This window comes from Moschus berezovskii, chromosome 9, assembly GCF_049115385.1.
Source record: "Moschus berezovskii isolate FMDL1 chromosome 9, NW_MosBer_1.0, whole genome shotgun sequence".
Classification (NCBI taxonomy): Eukaryota; Metazoa; Chordata; class Mammalia; order Artiodactyla; family Moschidae; genus Moschus; species Moschus berezovskii.
The window spans coordinates 63,487,182-63,510,250 of record NC_142468.1 but is presented as its reverse complement, the minus strand read 5'-3'; positions in this window follow the sequence as shown (position 1 = coordinate 63,510,250).

Genomic DNA, 23,069 nt, shown 5'->3' with positions numbered 1-23,069 from the left:
ATAAATACCAGACATAATGTATAATATAATTAGGAACTAAACATCACTCAGTGTAAGAACTAAAGCATGGCCAACACATTTGGAACCCATCTGGTGTGAACCTTATGTTGGAAAAACAATTATCAACAATATTTTTGTAAGTATTTCTAAATTGTTGCTTTTGTTATGAGTTTTCATAAGTACTTTAATTGTTAAGTTACAAAATATCAACAAGCAATCAGCTTGATTGCAAATGAATTTGACATATAATTTATATTGAGATTAATGTAATTTCAATCTTAACATCCAGAAACATCTTTGCACTTATCCACATCTTCTATAATACCTCTCTATAAAGCTGAACTTTTTCATTTAGATCCTTGATCAGACTTGTTTGTTTATATCAAGTGCATCATTTATTATTATAGTAACTAACAGATCTGTTTTGTAACATTTTTATTGATATATTAGTATCAGTAATTGAGATTACTGATTATCAGTAATCAGTAATTGAAAGTATCAGTGATTGAAAATCAATTGATATTTCTAAGTAATTGACAAGCTAATTAAACTTCGGTTTCATTTATAAGTGATTCTCTTCAGTATTACTAAAATACAATTATATTAAGATGATTCTGTCATACTTTCTCATAGATATTTATCTTATTGCTATACGCTGTCATAGTATAATGGGTAAAATTTCTTGTAATAATGTAGTTTTATGTCCCTAACTTGAATGAAATATTTCTTATTACCTATTCATATTATTGATATTTATTGAGGTGTATTATTTCCAGAAAGCATCTCTCTTCTTATACTACTGAGTATTTTATTAGTTTGTTTTTTAGGAGAAGAGATTTACCTTTTTAGTACATACATATTTCCATATTTCTGCCAATCATTAGTTTGGCCTTCATCTAAAATGGTGTTGCTCTGCAAACACTGCAACCTATTTTCTGCATAGATTGATTTCCTAAGGAACTGGGCTTCCCAGGTGGCACAGTGGTAAAGAATCTGCCTTCCAGTGCAGGAGATGTGGGTTTAGTCCCTGGGTTGGGAAGATCCTCTGGAGAAGGAAATAGCAACTCACTCCAGTATTTTTGCCTGGGAAATCCCATGGACAGAGGAGCCTGTAGGACTACAGTCCATGGGATCACAAAATTTTCAGGCACCACTTAGCAACTAAATAATAGCAAGGAATTACAACACACTGTTTTTTTTTTGTAGTTAATTTATTTTTTATTGGAGGCAAATTATTTTACAATATTATATTGGTTGGTTTTGCCATACATTGATATGAATTTGCCCCGGGTTTACATAAGTTCCCCCTCCTGAACCCCCCCCCCCACCTCCCTCCTCCCTTTATCCTCCCTCTGGGTCATCCCCGCATGCCAGCCCCGAGCATCCTATAACATGCATCGACCCTGAACTAGTGATTCGTTTCACATATGACAACATACGTGTTTCAATGCCATTCTCCCAAATCATCCCACCCTCACCCTCTCCCATAGAGTCCCAAAGACTGTTCTATACATCTGTGTCTCTTTTGCTGTCTCATATACAGGGTTATCATTTGCATCTTTCTAAATTCCATATATATGTGTTAGTATACTGTATTGGTGTTTTTCTTTCTGGCTTACTTCACTCTGTATAATAGGTTCCAGTTTCATCCACCTCATTAGAACTGATTCAAATGTATTCTTTTTAATGGCTGAATAATACTCCATTGTGTATATGTACCAAAGCTTTCTTATCCATTCGTCTGCAGATGGACATCTAGGTTGCTTCCATGTCCTGGCTATTATAAACAGTGCTGCAATGAACATTGGAGTACACGTGTCTCTTTCAATTCTGGTTTCCTCGGTGTGTATGCCCAGGAGTGCGATTGCTGGATCATATGGCAGTTCTATTTCCAATTTTTTGAGGAGTCTCCACACTGTTCTCCATAGTGGCTGTACTAGTTTGCATTCCCACCAACAGTGTAAGAGGGTTCCTTTCTCTCCACATCCTCTCCAGCATTTATTGCATGTAGACTTTTGGATAGCAGCCATTCTGACTGGTGTGAAATGGTATCTCATTGTGGTTTTGATTTGCATCTCTCTGATTATGAGGGATGTTGAGCATTTTTTCATGTGTTTGTTAGCCATCTTTATGTCTTCTTTGGAGAAATGTCTGTTTAGTTCTTTGGCCCATTTTTTGATTGGGTCATTTATTTTTCTGGAATTGAGCTGCAGGAGCTGCTTGTATAATTTGGAGATTAATCCTTTATCAGTTGCTTCATTTGCTATTATTTTCTCCCATTCTGAAGGCTGTCTTTTCACCTTACTTATAGTTTCCTTTGCTGTGCAGAAGCTTTTGATTTTAATTAGGTCCCATTTGTTTATTTTTGCTTTTATTTCCAATATTCTGGGAGGTGGGTCATGGAGGATCCTGCTGTGATTTATGTCGGAGAGTGTTTTGCCTACGTTCTCCTCCAGGAGTTTTATAGTTTCTGGTCTTACATTTAGCTCTCTAATCCATTTTGAGTTTATTTTGGTGTATGGTGTTAGGAAGTGTTCTAGTTTCATTCTTTTACAAGTGGCTGACCAGTTTTCCCAGCACCACTTGTTAAAGAGACTGTCTTTTCTCCATTTTATATTCTTGCCTCCTTTGTCAAAGATGAGGTGTCCATAGATGCGTGGATTTATCTCTGGGCTTTCTATTTTGTTCCATTGATCTATATTTCTGTCTTTATGCCAGTACCATACCGTCTTGATGACTGTGGCTTTGTAGTAGAGCCTGAAGTCTGGCAGGTTAATTCCCCCAGTTCCATTTTTCTTCCTCAACATTGCTTTGGCTATTCGAGGTTTTTTGTATTTCCATACAAATTGTGAGATTATTAGTTCTAGTTCTGTGAAAAATATCGTTGGTAGCTTGATAGGGATTGCATTGAATGTATAAATTACTTTGGGTAGTATACTCATTTTTACAATATTTATTCTTCCAATCCATGAACATGGTATATTTCTCCATCTATTAGTGTCCTCTTTGATTGCTTTCAGTAGTGTTTTATAGTTTTCTATGTACAAGTCTTTTGTTTCCTTAGGTAGATATATTCCTAAGTATTTAATTCTTTTCGTTGCAACAGTGAATGGAATAGTTTCCTTAATTTCTCTTTCTATTTTCTCATTATTAGTGTATAGGAATGCAAGGGATTTCTGTGTGTTGATTTTATATCCTGCAACGTTACTGTAATAATTGATTAGCTCTAGTAGTTTTCTGGTAGAGTCTCTAGGGTTTTCTGTGTAGAGGATCATGTCATCAGCGAACAGTGAAAGTTTTACTTCTTCTTTTCCAATTTGTATTCCTTTTATGTCTTTTTCTGCTCTGATTGCTGTAGCCAAAACTTCCAGAACTATGTTGAATAGTAGTGGTGAGAGTGGGCACCCTTGTCTTGTTCCTGACTTTAGGGGAAATGCTTTCAGTTTTTCACCATTGAGGATAATGTTTGCTGTGGGTTTGTCATATATAGCTTTTACTATGTTGAGGTATGTCCCTTCTATTCCCACTTTCTGGAGGGTTTTTATCATAAATGGATGTTGAATTTTGTCGAAGGCTTTCTCTGCATCTATTGAGATAATCATATGATTTTTATTTTTCAGTTTGTTAATGTGGTGTATTACGTTGATTGATTTGCGGATATTGAAGAATCCTTGCATTCCTGGGATAAAGCCCACTTGGTCATGATGTATGATCTTCTTAATATGCTGTTGGATTCTGATTGCTAGAATTTTGTTAAGGATTTTTGCATCTATGTTCATCAGTGATATTGGCCTGTAGTTTTCTTTTTTTGTGGGGTCTTTACCAGGTTTTGGGATTAGGGTGATGGTGGCCTCATAGAATGAGTTTGGAAGTTTCCCTTCCTCAGCTATTTTCTGGAAGAGTTTGAGTAGAATAGGTGTTATCTTTTCTCTAAATTTTTGGTAGAATTCAGCTGTGAAGCCGTCTGGACCTGGGCTTTTGTTTGCTGGGAGATTTTTGATTACAGTTTCAATTTCCGTGCTTGTGATGGGTCTGTTCAGATTTTCTATTTCTTCCTGGTTCAGTTTTGGAAAGTTGTATTTTTCTAGGAATTTGTCCATTTCTTCCAGGTTATTCATTTTATTGCCATATAATTGCTGATAGTATTCTCTAATAATCCTTTGTATTTCTGTGTTGTCAGTTGTGATCTCTCCATTTTCATTTCTAATTTTATTGATTTGGTTCTTCTCCCTTTGTTTCTTGATAAGTCTGGCTAGTGGTTTGTCAATTTTATTTACCTTCTCGAAGAACCAGCTTTTGGCTTTGTTGATTTTTGCTATAGTCTCTTTTGTTTCTTTTGCATTTATCTCTGCCCTAATTTTTACGATTTCTTTCCTTCTACTGACCCTGGGGTTCTTCATTTCTTCCTTTTCTAGTTGCTTTAGATGTAGAGTTAGGTTATTTAGTTGACTTTTTTCTTGTTTCTTGAGGTGTGCCTGTATTGCTATGAACTTCCCCCTTAGCACTGCTTTTACAGTGTCCCAGAGGTTTTGGGTTGTTGTGTTTTCATTTTCATTCATTTCTATGCATATTTTGATTTCTCTTTTTATTTCTTCTATGATTTGTTCGTTGTTCAGCAGCGTGTTGTTCAGCCTCCATATGTTGGCATGTTTAACAGTTTTTCTCCCATAATTGAGATCTAATTTTACCGCATTGTGGTCAGAAAAGATGCATGGAATGATTTCAACTTTTTTGAATTTACCAAGGCTAGATTTATGGCCCAGGATGTGATCTATCCTGGAAAAGGTTCCATGTGCACTTGAGAAAAAGGTGAAATTCATTGTTTTGGGGTGAAATGTCCTATAGATATCAATTAGGTCTAACTGGTCTATTGTATCATTTAAAGATTGTGTTTCCTTGTTAATTTTCTGTTTAGTTGATCTATCCATAGATGTAAGTGGGGTATTAAAATCTCCCACTATTATTGCATTCTTGTTAATTTCCCCTTTCATACTTGTTAGTAATTGTCTTACATATTGCGGTGCTCCTATGTTGGGTGCATAAATATTTATAATTGTTATATCTTCATCTTGGATTGATCCTTTGATCATTATGTAGTTTCCTTCTTTGTCTCTTTTCACAGCCTTTGTTTTAAAGTCTATTTTATCTGATATGAGTATTGCTACTCCTGCTTTCTTTTGGTCTCTATTTGCGTGGAATATCTTTTTCCAGCCCTTCACTTTCAGTCTGTATGTGTCCCTCGTTTTGAGGTGGGTCTCTTGCAGACAACATATATGGGGGTCTTGTTTTTGTATCCATTCAGCCAGCCTTTGTCTTTTGGTTGGGGCATTCAACCCATTTACGTTTAAGGTAATTGTTGATAAGTACGATCCCGTAGCCATGTTCTTTATTGCTTTGGGTTCGAGTTTATACACCCTTTCTGTGTTTCCTGTCTAGAAAAGATCCTTTAGCATTTGTTGGAGAGCTGGTTTGGTAATGCTGAATTCTCTCAGCTTTTGCTTGTCTGTAAAGCTTTTGATTTCTCCTTCATATTTGAATGAGATCCTTGCTGGGTACAGTAGTCTGGGCTGTAGGTCATTTTCTTTCATCACTTTAAGTATGTCTTGCCATTCCCTCCTGGCCTGAAGAGTTTCTGTTGAAAGATCAGCTGTTATCCTTATGGGAATCCCCTTGTGTGTTATTTGCTGTTTTTCCCTTGCTGCTTTTAATATTTGTTCTTTGTGTTTGATCTTTGTTAATTTGATTAATATGTGTCTAGGAGTATTTCGCCTTGGGTTTATCCTGTTGGGGACTCTCTGGGTTTCTTGGACTTGGGTGATTATTTCTTTCCCTATTTTAGGGAAGTTTTCAACTATTATCTCCTCAAGTATTCTCTCATGGTCTTTCTTTTTGTCTTCTTCTTCTGGGATTCCTATGATTCGAATGTTGCAGCGTTTAACATTGTCCCAGAGGTCTCTAATATTGTTCTCATTTCTTTTAATTTGTTTTTCTTTTTTCCTCTCTGTTTCATTTATTTCTACAATTCTATCTTCTAGCTCGCTTATCCTGTCTTCTGCCTCTGTTATTCTACTGTTTGTTCCCTCCAGAGTGTTTTTGATCTCATCTATTGTATTATTCATTGTATATTGACTCTTTTTTATTTCCTCTAAGTCCTTATTAAACCTTTCTTCCATCTTCTCAATCCTTTTCTCCAGGTTATTTATCTGTAACTCCATTTTGCGTTCAAGATTTTGAATCATTTTCACCACCAAAATTCGAAATTCTTTTTCATGTAGATTCCCTATATCTTCCTCTTTTGTTTGTGTTGGTGGGCATTTATCTTGTTCCTTTACTTGCTGGGTATTTCTCTGCTTCTTCATCTTGCTTATAATGCTTTGCTTGGGGTGGCCTTTCCCTCTTCTGGCCGTTTGTGGAGTTCTCTTTATTATGTAGTTTCCTTGCTGTGTATGGGGTTGGACAGGTGACTTGTCAAGGTTCCCTGGTTATGGAAGCCTGTGTCGGTGTTCTGGTGGGTGGAGCTGGATTTGTTCTCTCTGGAGTGCAATGAAGTGTCCAGTAATGAGTTAGGAGATGTCAGTGGGTTTGGAGTGACTTTGGGTAGCCTGTGTATTGAAGCTCAGGGCTAGTTTCCTGTGTTACTGGAGAATTTGCGTGGTATGTCTTGCTCTGGAACTTGTTGACCCTTGGGTTTAGCGTAGGTATGGAGACGTTTGATGAGCTCCTATCGATTAATGTTCCCTGGAGTCAGGAGTTCTCTGGTGTTCTCAGGATTCGGGCTTAAGCTTCTTGCCTCTGGTTTTTGGTCTTATTCTTGGAGTAGTCTCTAGACGTCTCTATATGTCATTTCTAAGGTGGTTCCCTCTGTTTTAGCTTCTGTCTGCTGGTCTCTTCAGTGACTAATTTCCGCCCTGATACTAGGGGGTGGGTGGACACTTTTTAAGGCTCAGTTGTTCAGTCCTGTTCTGGGAAGGGAGGAACGCTGCAGTCGATTATCTCTGGCGTCTGTGGGGAGTGCTCGCAGCGTCTCGGCCACACTGGGTTTGCCCCCGCTCACAGCACTTATGCTGTCCCAGTCTACACTGCACAGTCTCTAGGTTGCTCTGCCGGGAACTGTCCGAGGCCGGCGCTGGGTTGAAGGACTTCCCAGGTCTGAGCGGCTCAAGTTCAGGTTCTCAGGTACTCCACAAAGGCGCAGACTTGGTTGGGCCTGCGTTTTGTGCCTTCCCCGGTCCGAGCAGCTCAGGAGACCAGGTGTTTGGCGAGCGCGGTCTCTGCGACTTATCGCCTCCCCAGTCCCCGCCACTCAGTTTTCTGGGTGTACAACCGGCTCACCTTCTCAGGGGGATATCGACCGGCCCGAGCCCAAGAAGTCCTGATTAGCAACAAGCCTGTCTGCAGTTTGTATCAGATGCCTTTCTGGGGCCGCGGTTGCCCGCTCCGGCTCTGGCTGCGCTCCCTGCCTGTCTCGGCGGGGGATGGGGGAATGGGCCGACCGCAGCCGGCTCGCTCTGCTCAGTCCTTTATTCTGTGAGCGGGGCTGGCCGAGTCATAGGTTAGAGCTTTCCGCCTTTTCGTGGGGAAGCTATCCCACAGTCTGCTTTGCTCTCCCCAGTTCTCTCAAATTGTTCTCGCGGCATTCAAGCCCAGTCCTCTCTCTAAGCAGTTCAGCCGGCTCCCCCCTGACCAGCCCCCGCTTGCTAATGGCGTATGCAGGCGTCTGCGCTGCTTCTTGGCTGCGAGTTACCGTTTGGCGGGTAATCTGTGGGTTTTAAAAAAATCTTAAAAAAAAAGAGGGTTATGTGGCCCTCTGAGCTTCCAAGGCTCGCCACAGAATCGCCAGTGAGAATGTTTCCTGGTGTTTGGAAACTTCTCTGTTTTTAAAGCCTCCCTTCCCGGGACGGAGCTCCGTCCTTACTTCTTTTGTTTCGCTTTTTATCTTTTATGTTTTTTCCTACCTCCTTTCGAAGACAATGGGCTGCTTTTCTGGGTGCCTGACGTCCTCTGCCAGCATTCAGAAGTTGTTTTGTGGACTTTACTCGCGTTCAAAAGTTCTTTTGATGAATTTGTGGAGGAGAGAGTGGTCTCGCCGTCCTATTCCTCCGCCATCTTGTTCCACAACACACTGTTAAGAAATCTTATCTTGGGTTCCAGATTCTGGCTCACAGAAACTCAGGCCCAGGATAGAGGGCCACTCATCCTCCTGGATGATACAGGTCTTCCGTATCTAATACAACTAACAAACACTGATGCAGGGGGAAGGGCTTCTTTTATAGCACATGTAGCTTACATGTGCCTTTCTCTCTGCTACCATTGATTTTGCAGTTAGTGAAAATCCCCTCAGATTATGGAAAAGGACACCTGTTTTTCTGAATACACACATGCAGTTTTTCTAATGAGATTTGAGTGCTCTCACAGAATAATTTTGATTATTTTTTTTCTTTTGGAATTAATTTTTCGATTATCTCCTTATATTTGTATATGGATAGAGTGAAACAATGGGGGTTTTATTTTAAATTATTCATAAGTTCATACTATTTCTCAGTTATTTTATAGCAAAACAAGTTATTGTGGTCATTATATATTAATAGTACTTAGGGAAAATAGCCACAAAATATGATGCCAGAAATGAACAAATTATATTTACTCATTAGGATGTTTCTGACTGCAAGTACAAGAAAACTCAAGTCAAGTTGCTAAACAACAACATAATGCATTGTTTCATATAACACATAGGGAAGACTTTGTTGGTCTAGTGGCTATCAACAAGAGTATCAAAGGCCCAGATTCTGTCAGTTGCTCTGTCTGCTGTCTGTGTTGTACATTTCCTCAGCTTATTTCTTTGTCTGGCTGTAGAAATTCTGTCGCTTGCCATAGGATTCTAGGTTACCTAGTGCACCTCTGGCAGCAGGAAAAGTGAGAACAACTCTTCCTCATCCCTTCCCTTTTGTCTACTTATGCAAGGCTAGCTCACATGCCCTCCTAGACCAATAACCAACAGTAAAGGGAAATCTTTGCAATGATTCCATGTACTGGTCTAGCCAATCTTCCCTGGTGGCTCAGATGGTAATGTGGGAGACCTGGGTTGGGAAGATCCCCTGGAGGAAGGCATGGCAACCCACTCCAGTATTCTTGCCTGGACAATCCCCATGGACAGAGGAGCCTAATGGTCTCCATTCCATAGGGTCGCAAAGAATTGGACTGAGCACTGGTCGAGCCCTGGATTCCTGGACTAGCAGTAAATCTAGGATTACTAATGAAGACTTTCAATAATCAGAATTTATAATATCAAAGTCTATTGCTGCCACATAAAAAGGGGAGGAACACAGACTTTATTGGGCTGTTGCATTTCCCCCCTAAAATTTGTTGTTTGCTATCTTGTATTGAAAGCATCTTTGTTCACAGAGGAAACAAAACTTACGTTTAAAGGTAAGAACTGTTTCATATTTGTTAGTATCTTTCAGGACTTAGCAATAAGGACTCAGTTCACTTCAGTTCAGTTCAGTTGCTCGGTCGTGTCCGACTCCTTGCGACCCCATGAATCACAGCACACCAGGCCTCCCTGTCCATCACCAACTCCTGGAGTTCACTCAAACTCATGTCCATCGAGTCGGTGATGCCATCCAGCCATCTCATTCTCTGTTGTCCCCGTCTCCTCCCGCTCCCAATCTTTCCCAGCATCAGAGTCTTTTCCAGTGAGTCAACTCGTCGCATGAGGTGGCCAAAGTATTGGAGTTTCAGTTTTAGCATTAGTCCTTCCAATGAACACCCAGGATTGATCTCCTCTAGAATGGACTGGTTGGATCTCCTTGCAGTCCAAGGGACTCTCAAAAGTCTTCTCCAGCACCACAGTTCAAAAGCTTCAATTCTTCGGCGATCAGCTTTCTTCACAGTCAGAATTAAGAAATCAGAACTAGTTATTTCATGGACATTTGCTAAATGAAGGAAATAGTTTCTTACTTCACATTTTAATTTTTTTTTTTTTTTTTTTGGTATTTAGGAAACAGACAAAATAGTTTCCTACTTCCTATTTTATTTTTCTTTTATATTTAGAAAATAGATGAAATAGCTTCCTACTTCCCATTTAATTATTTTGATGTTTGGGAAATAGAAGCTTACCCCTGTGTTTTGCAATAGTCATAGTATCATTAGTTTTTACTGTGACATCACCTCTTTACAGACCACAATTTTCTATGTGATTTTCCTAAATATGATTTTATATATAGATAAGCACCTTACTTATAATCATTTCTGTGGTAATGATAGGCTGTGTATATTATCTTTCAATCTGCCAAACTTGCCCTAAAGTACTCTGTTACTCAGATGCCTTGTGACCAGTGGAAATATGATGTTTATATATTTCTAAATTATATGGTGTTTATGGGATAGCAGAATAGTCTCTATAGTGTTCATAAAAACCTTTATATGAGATTTTGTTTTTTCTTTGGAATTGGCACCTCACCTCATGTTAAGGAAAAAAAAACTTTTTAATATGTTGTTGTGATGTTAAGTTGATCTGTAATAACGTAGGTGCTGCACTAACTAATAACATAGGTGCTTCACTTTGTGAAGAAATATCCATTCGATTTTTGTGTCTGCTGTAGAAAATGATGATCTATTTGCCAAGATTAATGTCTTGGGCTTTAACTAAGAATCAGTTCAGTTCAGTTCAGTCGCTCAGTCGTGTCCGACTCTCCGCGACCCCATGAATCACAGCACGCCAGGCCTCCCTGTCCATCACCAACTCCCGGAGTACACTCAAACTCATGTCCACAGAGTCGGTGATGCCATCCAGCCATCTCATTCTCCGTCGTCCCCTTCTCCTCCCGCCCCCAACCTTTCCCAGCATCAGAGTCTTTTCCAGTGAGTCAACTCGTCTCATGAGGTGGCCAAAGTATTGGAGTTTCAGCTTTAGCATCAGTCCCTCCAATGAACATCCAGGGTTGATCTCCTTTAGAATGGACTGGTTGGATCTCCTTGCAGTATAAGGGACTCTCAAGAGTCTTCTCCAACACCACAGTTCAAAAGCATCGATTCTTCGGCGATCAGCTTTCTTCACAGTCCAACTCTCACATCCATACATGACCACGGGAAAAACCATTGCCTTGACTAGACGGACCTTGGTCGGCAAAGTAATGTCTCTGCTTTTTAATATACTATCAAGGTTGGTCATAACTTTCCTTCCAAGGAGCAAGCGTCTTTTAATTTCATGGCTGCAATCAGCATCTGCAGTGATTTTGGAGCCCAAAAAAACAAAGTCTGACACTGTTTCCACTGTTTTTCCATCTATTTCCCATGAAGTGATGGGACCAGATGCCATGATCTTTGTTTTCTGAATGTTGAGCTTCAAGCCAACCTTTTCACTCTCCTCTTTCACTTTCATCAAGAGGCTTTTGAGTTCCTCTTCACTTTCTGCCATAAGGGTAGTGTCATCTGCATATCTGAGGTTATTGATATTTCTCCCAGCAATCTTGATTCCAGCTTGTGCTTCTTCCAGCCCAGCGTTCCTCATGATGTACTCTGCATATAAGTTAAATAAGCAAGGTGACAATATACAACCTTGACGCACTCCTTTTCCTATTTGGAACCAGTCTGTTGTTCCATGACCGGTTCTAACTGTTGCTTCCTGACCTGCATACAGGTTTCTCAAGAGGCAGGTCAGGTGGTCTGGGATTCCCATCTCTTTCAGAATGTTCCACAGTTTATTGTGATCCACACAGTCAAAGGCTTTGGCATAGTCAATGAAGCAGAAATAGATGTTTTTCTGAAACTCTCTTGCTTTCTCCATGATCCAGCGGATGTTGGCAATTTGATCTCTGGTGCCTCTGCCTTTTCTAAAACCTGCTTGAACATCTGGGAGTTCACGGTTTACATACTGCTGAAGCCTGGCTTGGAGAATTTTGAGCATGACTTTACTAGCGTGTGAGATGAGTGCAATTGTGCGGTAGTTTGAGCATTCTTTGGTTATACTTATTGGCATGTTGGTACACATGCATCTTATTAGATAGACAATGGCAGAATTAATGAAGCAAATAGATTGATACAGAATTTGCAAATTAGCATAACTAATTTAAATTTTGTTACTATAAAATAAATTAAATATCACCTTGTAAGCTCTTTTCAGTTTAACTCTAGATATTAAGCTAATTTACAACTGAAATGCATGAACTATTAATTTTTCCTCTTAAGAGATGTCAATTTTTAATTTTCTCAACATTTACTAAGCATCAGCAGAACATCATGTCAAACACTGAGAATGAAAAGATTAATAAAACAATTTCCATATTAAAGAAGCTCAAAATCTACTAATAAAAATGAAAATAAATGAGATAATTTAAAATATGCTAGAGTCATTACAAAAAATCTAATTGTAAAAAAAATCTTACAGAAACACAGAGAAGCTTTTGAGGGAGTTGGAAAACGTTCCTAATTGTGATAAAACCAAAAGTTGAAACTTAAACATATACATTTTTCTGAAAAACTTTTATTCACTTCTTACACTAAAATGAATTAAAACTGCATGTCTATTCAGCAGGAAAAGTGACACAGAATGTTCTTGCTACAATTAGGCTAGAGAAAGGCTTCATAGATTTCTATTTTGTCTAAGAACTCAGGAACAAAATAATTTTCTCATTCTCAAATTTCTGATGCTTAGATAACAAATCAAAAATTAATCATATGTGAAGTGTTGAAATAAATAACAAAAGGGAAGAAAGAAGGGCATGAAATTTATCAAACTGAAGATAAAGAAACTACTGTAAAAAGCTTTCAGTTCAGTTCAGTCGCTCAGTCATGTCTGACTCTTTGCAACCCTGTGGACTGCAGCACACCAGGCTTCCCTGTACATCACCAACTCCTGGAGCTTGCTTAAACTCATGTCCATCGAGTCAGTGATGCCATCCAACCATCTCATACTCTGTCATCCACTTCTTTTGCCTTCAATCTTTTCCAGCATCAGGGTCTTTTCCAATGAGTCAGTTCTTCACATCAGGTGACCAAAGTATTGAAGCTTTAGCTTCAGCGTCAGTCCTTCCAATGAATATTCAGGATTGATTTCCTTTAGGATTGACTGGTTGAATCACCTTGCAGTCCAAGGGACTCTCAAGAGCATTCTCCAACACAAGTTCAAAAGCATCAACTACTCAGCACTCAGCTTTCTTTATAGTCGAACTCTCACAGTCATACATGACTACTGGAAAAACCATAGCTTTGACTAGACGGAACTTTATTGGCAAAGTAATATCTCTGTTTTTAGTATGTTGTCTAGGTTGGTCACAGCTTTTCTTCAAAAGAGCAAGTATCTTTTAATTTCTTAGCTGCAATCACCATCTACAGAGATTTCGGAGCCCAATAAAATAAATTCTGTCACTGTTTCCATTGTTTCCCCATCTATTTGCCATGAAGTAATGGGACCAGATGCCATGATTTAGTTTTCTGAATGTTGAGTTTTAAGCCAACTTTTTCACTCTCCTCTTTCACTTTCATCAAGAAGCTTTTTAGTTCCTCTTCATTTTCTGCCATAAGGGTGGCGTCATCTGCATATCTGAGGTTATTGATATTTCTCCTGGCAATCTTGATTCCAGCTTGTGCTTCTTCCAGCCCGGCATTCCTCATGATGTACTCTGCATAGAAGTTAAATAAGCAGGGTGACAATATACAGCCTTGACGTACTCCTTTTCCTATATGGAACCAGACTGTTGTTCCATGTCCAGTTCTAACTGTTGCTTCCTGACCTGCATACAGGTTTCTCAAGAGGCAGATCAGGTGGTCTGGTATTCCCATCTCTTTCACAATTTTCCACAGTTTGTTGTGATCCACACAGTCAAAGGCTTTGGCATAGTCAATGAAGCAGAAATAGATGTTTTTCTAGAACTCTCTTGCTTTTTCCATGATCCAGCAGATGTTGGCAATTTGATCTCTTGTTCCTCTGCCTTTTCTAAAACCAGATTGAACATCTGGAAGTTCATGGTTCACATATTGCTGAAGCCTGGCTTGGAGAATTTTGAGCATGACTTTATTAGCGTGTGAGATGAGTGCAATTGTGTGGTAGCTTGAGCATTCTTTGGCATTGCCTTTCTTTGGGATTGGAATGAAGACTGACCTTTTCCAGTCCTGTGGCCACTGCTGAGTTTTCGACATTTGCTGGCATATTTAGTGCAGCATATTCACAGCATCACGTTTCAGGATTTGAAATAGCTCAACTGGAATTCCATCACCTCCACTAGCTTTGTTCGTCGTGATGCTCTCTAAGGCCCACTTGACTTCACATTCCAAGATGTCTGTCTCTAGGACAGTCATCACACCATTGTGATTATCTTGATCATGAAGATCTTTTTGTACAGTTCTTCTGTGTATTCTTGCCACCTCTTCTTAATATCTTCTGCTTCTGTTAGGTCCATACCATTTCTGTCCTTTATTGAGCCCATCTTTGCATGAAATGTTCCCTTGGTATCTCTAATTTTCATGAAGAGATTTCTTGTCTTTCCTATTCTGTTGTTTTCCTCTATTTCTTTGCATTGATTGCTGAGGAAGGCTTTCTTATCTCTCCTTGCTATTCTTTGGAACTCTGCATTCAGATGCTTATATCTTTCCTTTTCTCCTTTGCTTTTTGCCTCTCTTCTTTTCACAGCTATTTGTAAGGCCTCCTCAGACAGCCATTTTGCTTTTTTGAATTTCTTTTCCAAGGGGATGGTCTTGGTCCCTGTCTCCTGTACAATGTCACGAACCTCCGTCCAGAGTTCATCAGGCACTCTATCTGTCAGTTCTAGTCCCTTAAATCTATTTCTCACTTCCACTGTATATTCATAAGGGATTTGATTGAGGTCATATCTGAGTGGTCTAGTGGTTTTCCCTACTTTCGTCAGTTTAAGTCTGAATTTGGCAATAAGGAGTTCTTGATCTGAGCCACAGTCAGCTCCCAGTCTTGCTTTTGCTAACTGTATAGAACTTCCCCATCTTTGGCTGCAAAAAATATAATCAATCTGATTTCAGTGTTGACCATCTGGTGATGTCCACGTGTAGAGTCTTCTCTTGGGTTGTTGAAAGAAGGTGTTTGCTATGACCAGTGTGTTCCCTTGGCAAAACTCTATAAGCCTTTGCCCTGCTTCATTCCGTGCCCCAAGGCCAAATTTGCATGTTACTCCAGGTGTTTCTTGACTTCCTACTTTTGCATTCCAGTCCCATATAATGAAAAGGACTTCTTTTTGGGGTGTTAGTTCTAAAAGGTCTTGTAGGTCTTCATAGAACCGTTCAACTTTGGCTTCTTCAGTGTTTCTGGTTGGGGCATAGGCTTGGATTACTGTAATATTGAATGGTTTGCCTTGAAAACAAACAGAGATCATTCTGTCATTTTTGAGATTGCATCCAAGTACAGCATTTTGGACTCTTTTGTTGATCATAATGGCTACTCCATTTCTTCTAAGGGATTCCTGCTCACAGTAGTAGATATAATGGTCATCTGAGTTAAATTCACCCATTCCAGTCCATTTTAGTTCACTGATTCCTAGAATGTCTATGTTCACTCTTGCTACGTTCACTCCTGTTTGACCACTTCCAATTTGCCTTGATTCATGGACCTAACATTCCAGATTCTTATGCAATATTGCTCTTTGCAGCATTGGACCTTGCTTCTATCACCAGTTACATCCACAACTGGGTATTGTTTTTGCTTTGGCTCCATCCCTTCATTCTGGAGTTATTTCTCCACTGATCTCCAGTAGCATATTGGGCACCTACTGACCTGGGGAGTTCCTCTTTCAGTATCCTATCATTTTGCCTTTTGATACAGTTCATGGGGTTCTCAAGGCAAGAATACTGAAGTGGTTTGCCATTCCCTTCTCCAGTGGACCACATTCTGTCAGACCTTTCCACCATGACCTGCCCGTCTTGGGTGGCCCCACATGGCATGGCTTAGTTTCTTTGAGTTAGACAAGGCTGTGATCCATGTCATCAGATCCACTAGTTTTCTGTGATTACGATTTCAGTGTGTCTGCCCTCTGACGCCCTCTCGCAATACCTACCATCTTATTTGGGTTTCTCTTACCTTGGTCGTGGGGTATCTCTTCATGGCTACTCCAGCAAAGTGAAGCCACAGAGGGCTCAAACAAATCCTTATGTGCACCAGGATCCAGAGACCACACAGAGACTGAGCCAGACCTGTGTTTGAGTCTCCTGCAGAGGTATGGGTCAGCAGTGGCCTACCACAGGGGCAGGGGCTCTCAAGCAGCTACCTGGGTCACTCAACCTATGGCATAAACCCTCTTGGAGGAGGTAGCCATTATCCCACCATAGGGCTGCCGAGCAGAGGACCCACAAACTGCAGAACAATTATACTTGTACTGTTAAGAAAGTTCTAGGGCCCACAACAGATTCCCAGCCTGGTGATCTGCCAAAGGGACTGAGAACCCCCAGAGAATTTGTCTTTGGTGGACAGTGGGGATTGATTCTGGAACTTACCCAGGACTGGGGAAACAGACTCTTGGAGGGCACAAACAAAACCTTGTGTGCACCAGGACGCAGGAGAAAGGAGCATTAACCCCACAAGAGACTGACCTAGACTTGCCTGTAAGTGTCAGGAGTCCAAAATGCAGTAATTGGGTGCAATCTCAAAAAAGTTTTAAAAGGGGGAAAATATATCTTCTGAAGAGTAAAGAATTTCTAAAATGAACATAGGGCTAAGCAAGATGAGGTTAATAAATAAAAAATAAATCATTGTTGTATAGTTGCTCAGTGGTATCTGACTCTTTGCAACCCCATGGACTGCAGCAAGCCAGGCTTCCCTGTCCTTCACTAACTACTGGAGCTTGCTCAAACATATGACCATTGAGTTGGTGATGCCATCCAAACATCATGTCCTCTGTCATCCCTTCTATTCCTGCCTTGAATCTTAGCATGAGTCTTTTCCAATGAGTCAGTTCTTCACATCAGGTTGCCAAAGTATTAGAATTTCAGCTTCAGCATCAGTCCTTCTAATGAATATTCAGGACTGATTTCCTTTAGGATGGACTGGGTTGGATCTCCTTGCTGTCCAAAGGACTCTCAAGAGTCTTCTACAACACCACAGCTCAAAAGCATCAATTCTTTGGTACTCAGCTTTCTTTGTGGTCCAACTTTCTCATCCATACATGACTACTGGAAAAACCATAGCTTTGACTAGACGAACCTTTGTTGTAATGTGTCTGCTTTTTAATACACTCTCTAGGTTGGTCATAGATTTTCTTCCAAGGAGCAAACGTCTTTTAATTTTATGGCTGCAGTCACCATCTCAAGTGATGTTGGAGCCCCCAAAATAAATTCTGTCACTGTTTCTATTGTTTCCCCATCTATTTGCCATGAAGTAAAGGGACTGGATGCCATAAACTTAGTTTTCTCAGTGTTGAGTTTTATGCTAGCTTTTTTATTCTCCTCTTTCACTTTCATCAAGAGGCTCTTTAGTTCTTCAATTTCTGTCATAAGGGTGGTATCATCTGCAAAACTGAGGTTTTTGATATTCCTCTGGCAGTCTTGATTCCAGTTTGTGCTTCATCGAGCCCAGCATTTCACATGATGTACTCAGCAGAGAAGTTAAATAAGCAAGATGACATACAACCTTGAAGTATTCCTTTCCCAATTTTGAATCAATCCATTGTTTCATGTCCAATTCTAACTGTTGCTTCTTGACCTGCATACAGGTTTTCAGGAGGCAGGTAAGGGTGTCTGGTATTCCCACCTCTTTAAGAATTTTCCACAGTTTGTTGTTATCTGCACAGCAAAAGACTTTAGCGAAGTCAATGAAGCAGAAGTTGATGTTTTTTCTGGAATTCTCTTGTTTTTTCTATGATTCATTGGATGCTGGCAACTTGATCTGGTTTTTGTTCCTTTTCTAAATATAGCTTGAACATCTGGAATTTCTCAGTTAACATACTGTTGAAGCTTAACTTGGAAAATTTTGAGCATTCCTTCGCTAGTATGTGAAATGAGTGCAATTGAGAGTAGTTTGAACATTCTTTGGCATTGTCTTTCTTTAGGATAGGTGAAAAGTGACCTTTTCCAGTCTGTGACCACTGCTGAGTTTTCCAAATTTGCTGGTGTATTGAGTGCAACACCTTCATATTATTATCTTTTAGGATTTGAAATAGCTGAACTGGAATTCCATCACCTCCTCTAGCTTTGTTTGTAGTGATGCTTCCCACTTGCCTTCACACTCCAAGATGTCTGACTCTAGGTGAGTGACCACACCACTGAGGTTATCTGGGTCGTTAAGATCTTTTTTGTATAGTTCTTCTTTGTATTCCTGTCACCTCTTCTTAATACCTTCTGCTTCTGTTAGGTCCATACCATTTCTGTCCTTTATTGTGCCCATCTTTGTGTGAAATGTTCACTTGGTGTCTCTAATTTTCTTGAAGACATCTCTAGTCTTTCCCACTCTTTTGTTTTCCTCTATTTCTTTGCATTGATCACTTAGGAAGGTATTCTTACCTCTCCCTGCTATTCTTTAGAACTCAGCATTCAGATGGGTGTATCTTTCTGTTTCTCTTTTGCCTTTCATTTCTCTTCTTTTGTCAGTTATTTCTAAGGCCTCCTCAGACAACCATTTTGCCTTTTTCCATTTCTTTTAAAAATTCAATTGATTCAAGATATCAAAGATCTAAATTGACTTATCTAGAACATTCATACATTATAAAGAGTACATGCCAACTTTGTCTTTCTAGTCTCGTGAACACTGTTGTATACTTGATCCAGGAGCATTTGTTTTGTTATTTCTCTCTTTTGAAATCAGTCTCCCTATGCTGCAGTACTACTCATTTAAATGACATTTTCTAAAACCGTTCACGTGGTGAGATCTCAGCTTTCAACATAGAAGTTTAAGTACTGCCTTTTTATTTCTATTATCTTTGATAATTGTCTTTTATAGTTTGCTGAGTACTTTGATTTATATTTTCTTATTTAGCTTTTAAAATAACGTGAAATTTATTAGAACAATTTCAGATAAAAGCAATGATACATTTACTATATTACACTCCCTCTTGTATAGACTATACAAGCAGCCTTTGACACTGGAAATTTAATTATACTATTATTTACAACTATGTTATCCCTAACCACATTTATTATGTAACTACCATGTGTTTGGGGCTTCCTTGGTGACTCAGTGGTAAAGAATCTGCCTGCCACTGCAGAAGACCTGGGTTTGATCCCTGTGTCAGGAAGATCCCCTGGAAAAGGAAATGGCAAACCACTCCAGTATTTTTGCCTGGGAAATCTCATGGACAGAAAAGCCTTGTGGGCCACAGTCCATGGGGTCTCAAAAGAGTTGGACATGACTTAGCAGCTAAACAGCAGCAACAACCATATGTTTATTAACTTTCTTCTGTCATTCTATATCATATAGTTCATATGACTCCATAGTGTAATGCTGAGGCTGGAAGAATCTTGGGAAATGGGATGGATTGAATTGAACTAAGTTAAATGGTAGAAAGAAAGGAGAAAATATAAAAGGAACAATGAAAGTTATATTTGTACTTTAAAGTAGAATATTCATTTTGTTTTATGTGTTTAATTCTATGGCTCTGGTGATAAATCCAAATGAACAGTTCTGAAATATTTTAAGATTTAGTGATAGTGTTTGAATAGGATTTCCACTTTTCTGAGTAAATCTGTAAAGGACAGTTCTAAATTTGATGAACACATTTTAATATTATTAAAAAAATAACTCCAATTCAGTTTTTATTATCTTTATCACAAAGAAAAAAATAGTATCATAGAAATGATTGGATCATTTTATTAAAAATATCAGCATAAATTCTTAATATATTTTTAATGTACTTTTTTTTAAAAAAATTATTTATTTTAATTGGAGGCTGATTGAAATTGACTTAGTTGATTTTGAATTATTTAGCTAGCACTAGAAATACAGAGATGTTTTTATAATGAAATAATTTTATCTAAGATCAAATGAACAGACTTTTGGGGGAAGTACAGATTAGTTTATGCATTTTAATTGTATATAAATTCTTATGAGTCTACCATTATGAGATAGTGCCTAAAGAAGGAAAAAAAAAATTCTGCTGGACACCAGTCCTTATAATAACAAATAAATTAAACTCTATTGCCTGTGCAATCACAGGAAAAATTCACTAAAGGAAAGAAAAAAAACATCAACAAAAAACATGAAACTGTTTCTAAATTAGTTATTAGTTAAACCAAGCTGTTTTTTTCAAATGTCATTGAGGAGAACAGTTAAATATTGCACAAAGAAAACTTCCAAGATTTTGACAGAGGTTTTCTCGTTTCTAACTTTTCTGTAAAAATAATGTAGAAATTATGTAAATGATATTTCTAAAAATGTAGGTATAGTAATAGAATAAATTAAATTACATACAATTGATTTTCTGATTTATCATGTTGGTACATTTATAAAATTATCCTATTTTTATCAAAGGGCTAAGTCATATGTAGATCTATAATTGGTTTTTATCAATTTTATTGTCATTTTTATTAAAAAATAACATTGTGACCCATTCCCTAGATAAAGCAAAATTAAATTTGCTTTATCAGGCAAGCTCTAATAATTGTCAGGGGATAAAATTCTGTTTAATGGGATGACTGTATTCAATTTGAATTTCTTCTTTGTCATGAGTTTTTGTGGTGGAAAATGATCCTCTTGCTTTCTGTGGGGAGGTGTGCCTGAGATCTCCTTTATGGTATTTGAAAAACAATATGTTGACTGTGACATATCTTTTTTCAAACTCTGGGTTGAAAAGAACATTAAGTCATTAAAAACACTTGTGAAGTGGATTCTGTTCCAGATACTTAAATTTTTAGGTAATGGAGGAAGTATGCAATGACCTTGAGGTGGGACCATGCCTAAAGAATTTGGGTTGGAGGGATGGAGGAAAACTAGGGAGTATGCATGCAGGGGGAAAGCAGAGTAGAAGGAGATAAATTTAAAAAAATTTGAGTCGGGGTGGTGAACATAGCTAAGAGAAAAGAGTTTGTTGTTTGTTTGTTTTTTGTAAAATGGGATAAATCATAGTGCCTATGGCATACAGTTTTGTAAAGATTAAACAAAATAATCCTCTTTACTTCCAAGAGCTTAGAATAATTCCTGAAAAATAACTGGGCAAGATTATTATTCTTTAAATGTTTACTTTGTGTGTGTGTGTATGTTTATTTACAAATATGAGAATGCTACTGCTTTGTTTTGATATGTATATTTATAGTTAAGTGTTGCTCAGTCACATCCAACTCTTTGTGACCCCATGTGCTGTAATTACTACCGGGATCATTGGTCCATGGGATTCTTCAGGCAAGAATACTAGAGTGGGTTGCCATTTCCTCCTCCAGGGTATCTTCCCTACCTAAGGACTGAACCCGGGTCTCCCTCACTGTAGGCAGATTCTTCACCATATGAGCCACAAGATGTGATAATACACTTATTCAAACAGAAAAACTTAAATTCTGGGTGCATATTGCTGGACATAAAACTCTTCAGCTTGATTTAATCAAAACTCATCTAGTGCATCTGGATATACTTAGAGAATTATGGGCTAAGGCTTCTGAAATAACAGACAAGTTTATAAAGCCACTCACGGTCACTGCATATAACAAGATGCTGAGCAGTGAACAATGATAAGGTAAATTTTAATTTTTTAATGAAAAGAAGTTTTTGATAACAGTGGTTTTACAACACTTAGGTGATAGTAATCTCAAAATAATTAGATTTGCAATCAAAAGATGGAGATGAAAAAGGTTATTAGTGAGATAAAAATGCAAATAATAGAAAGTGCAATGTTTTTGTATTAAAGAAACTATAGAGGTTAATTGGGAGCAATAACTGAAGGAAAACTACTAATGAGAATTTGGAAATATTCAAAACATTGGAAATATTCAAAACTCCATGTTTTATGGAGACAGTTAAGACATTTACAACTAAGCACTTCAAAATTTAAACAGAAAATAGTTTGAATGGGTAAGAGTTTGATGAGAAGGGTTAATAGATATCTATTAACTATGCCCAGTAAGATGAGAATGTAGTCCCATGGTGGGCTGCAGTCCGTGGGGTCGCTAAGGGTCGGACACGACTGAACGACTTCACTTTCACTTTTCACTTTCACACATTGGAGGAGGAAATGGCAACCCACTCCAGTGTTCTTGCATGGAGAATCCCAGGGACGGGGGAGCCTGGTGGGCTTCCGTCTACAGGGTCACACAGAGTCGGACATGACTAAAGTGACTTAGCAGCAGCAGCAAAGGAGACCAGTCTTAGGTGTTCATTGGAAGGACTAATGCTAAAAAGCTGAAACTCCAATACTTTGACCACCTCATGCGAAGAGTTGACTCACTGGAAAAGACTCTGATGCTGGGAGGGATTGCGGGCAGGAGGAGAAAGGGTCGACAGAGAATGAGATGGCTGGATTGCATCACCGACTCTATGGACATGAGTTTGAGTGAACTCCGGGAGTCGGTGATGGACAGGGAGGCCTGGTGTGCTGTGATTCATGGGGTCACAAAGAGCCGGACACGACTGAGTGACTGAACTGAACTGATACAAAGAATTTAAATTCCTTGATTTTTCTTTTATAGAAATGTTTACAGACATCAGGCTCTCTAAATCTTGGGAAATGGTCCCAGTGAGGCTTGATGAGAGGAGAGATCTTTGTCAGGCCTTAGCCCTTCCTGAGCAATGCATCTGATGCAAGTTTTCCAGCTCTCCAGAAAACTTATCTTCTACAAAGATAAAAGGACACAATGCATAAGTAAAGACTAAAGTATGCTTTTAAGTGTACAAGCTGGTGACATCTTTTTCCAGGTTCTTAAATTCAAACTTGCTTGTAAAATTTAAAAAATCATACTATTGAAATGTTGTACTCTGATTAAAAAAAAAAAAAAAAAAGACAACCTGTATTTCATTGATTCACCTACCTAAAATGTGGTTTTATTCTCTATGGTATTCTATTATTTGGTAATTCAGTCACAAATGAAATATCTTTTTCTTTTCAGCCTGTGATTGTGTAAGCTTTGTGGCTTTAAATAGAAATCATCAAAAATGAGTCAGCTTTTATAATCCTCTAGTAGCCTTATTTCGGAGAAGG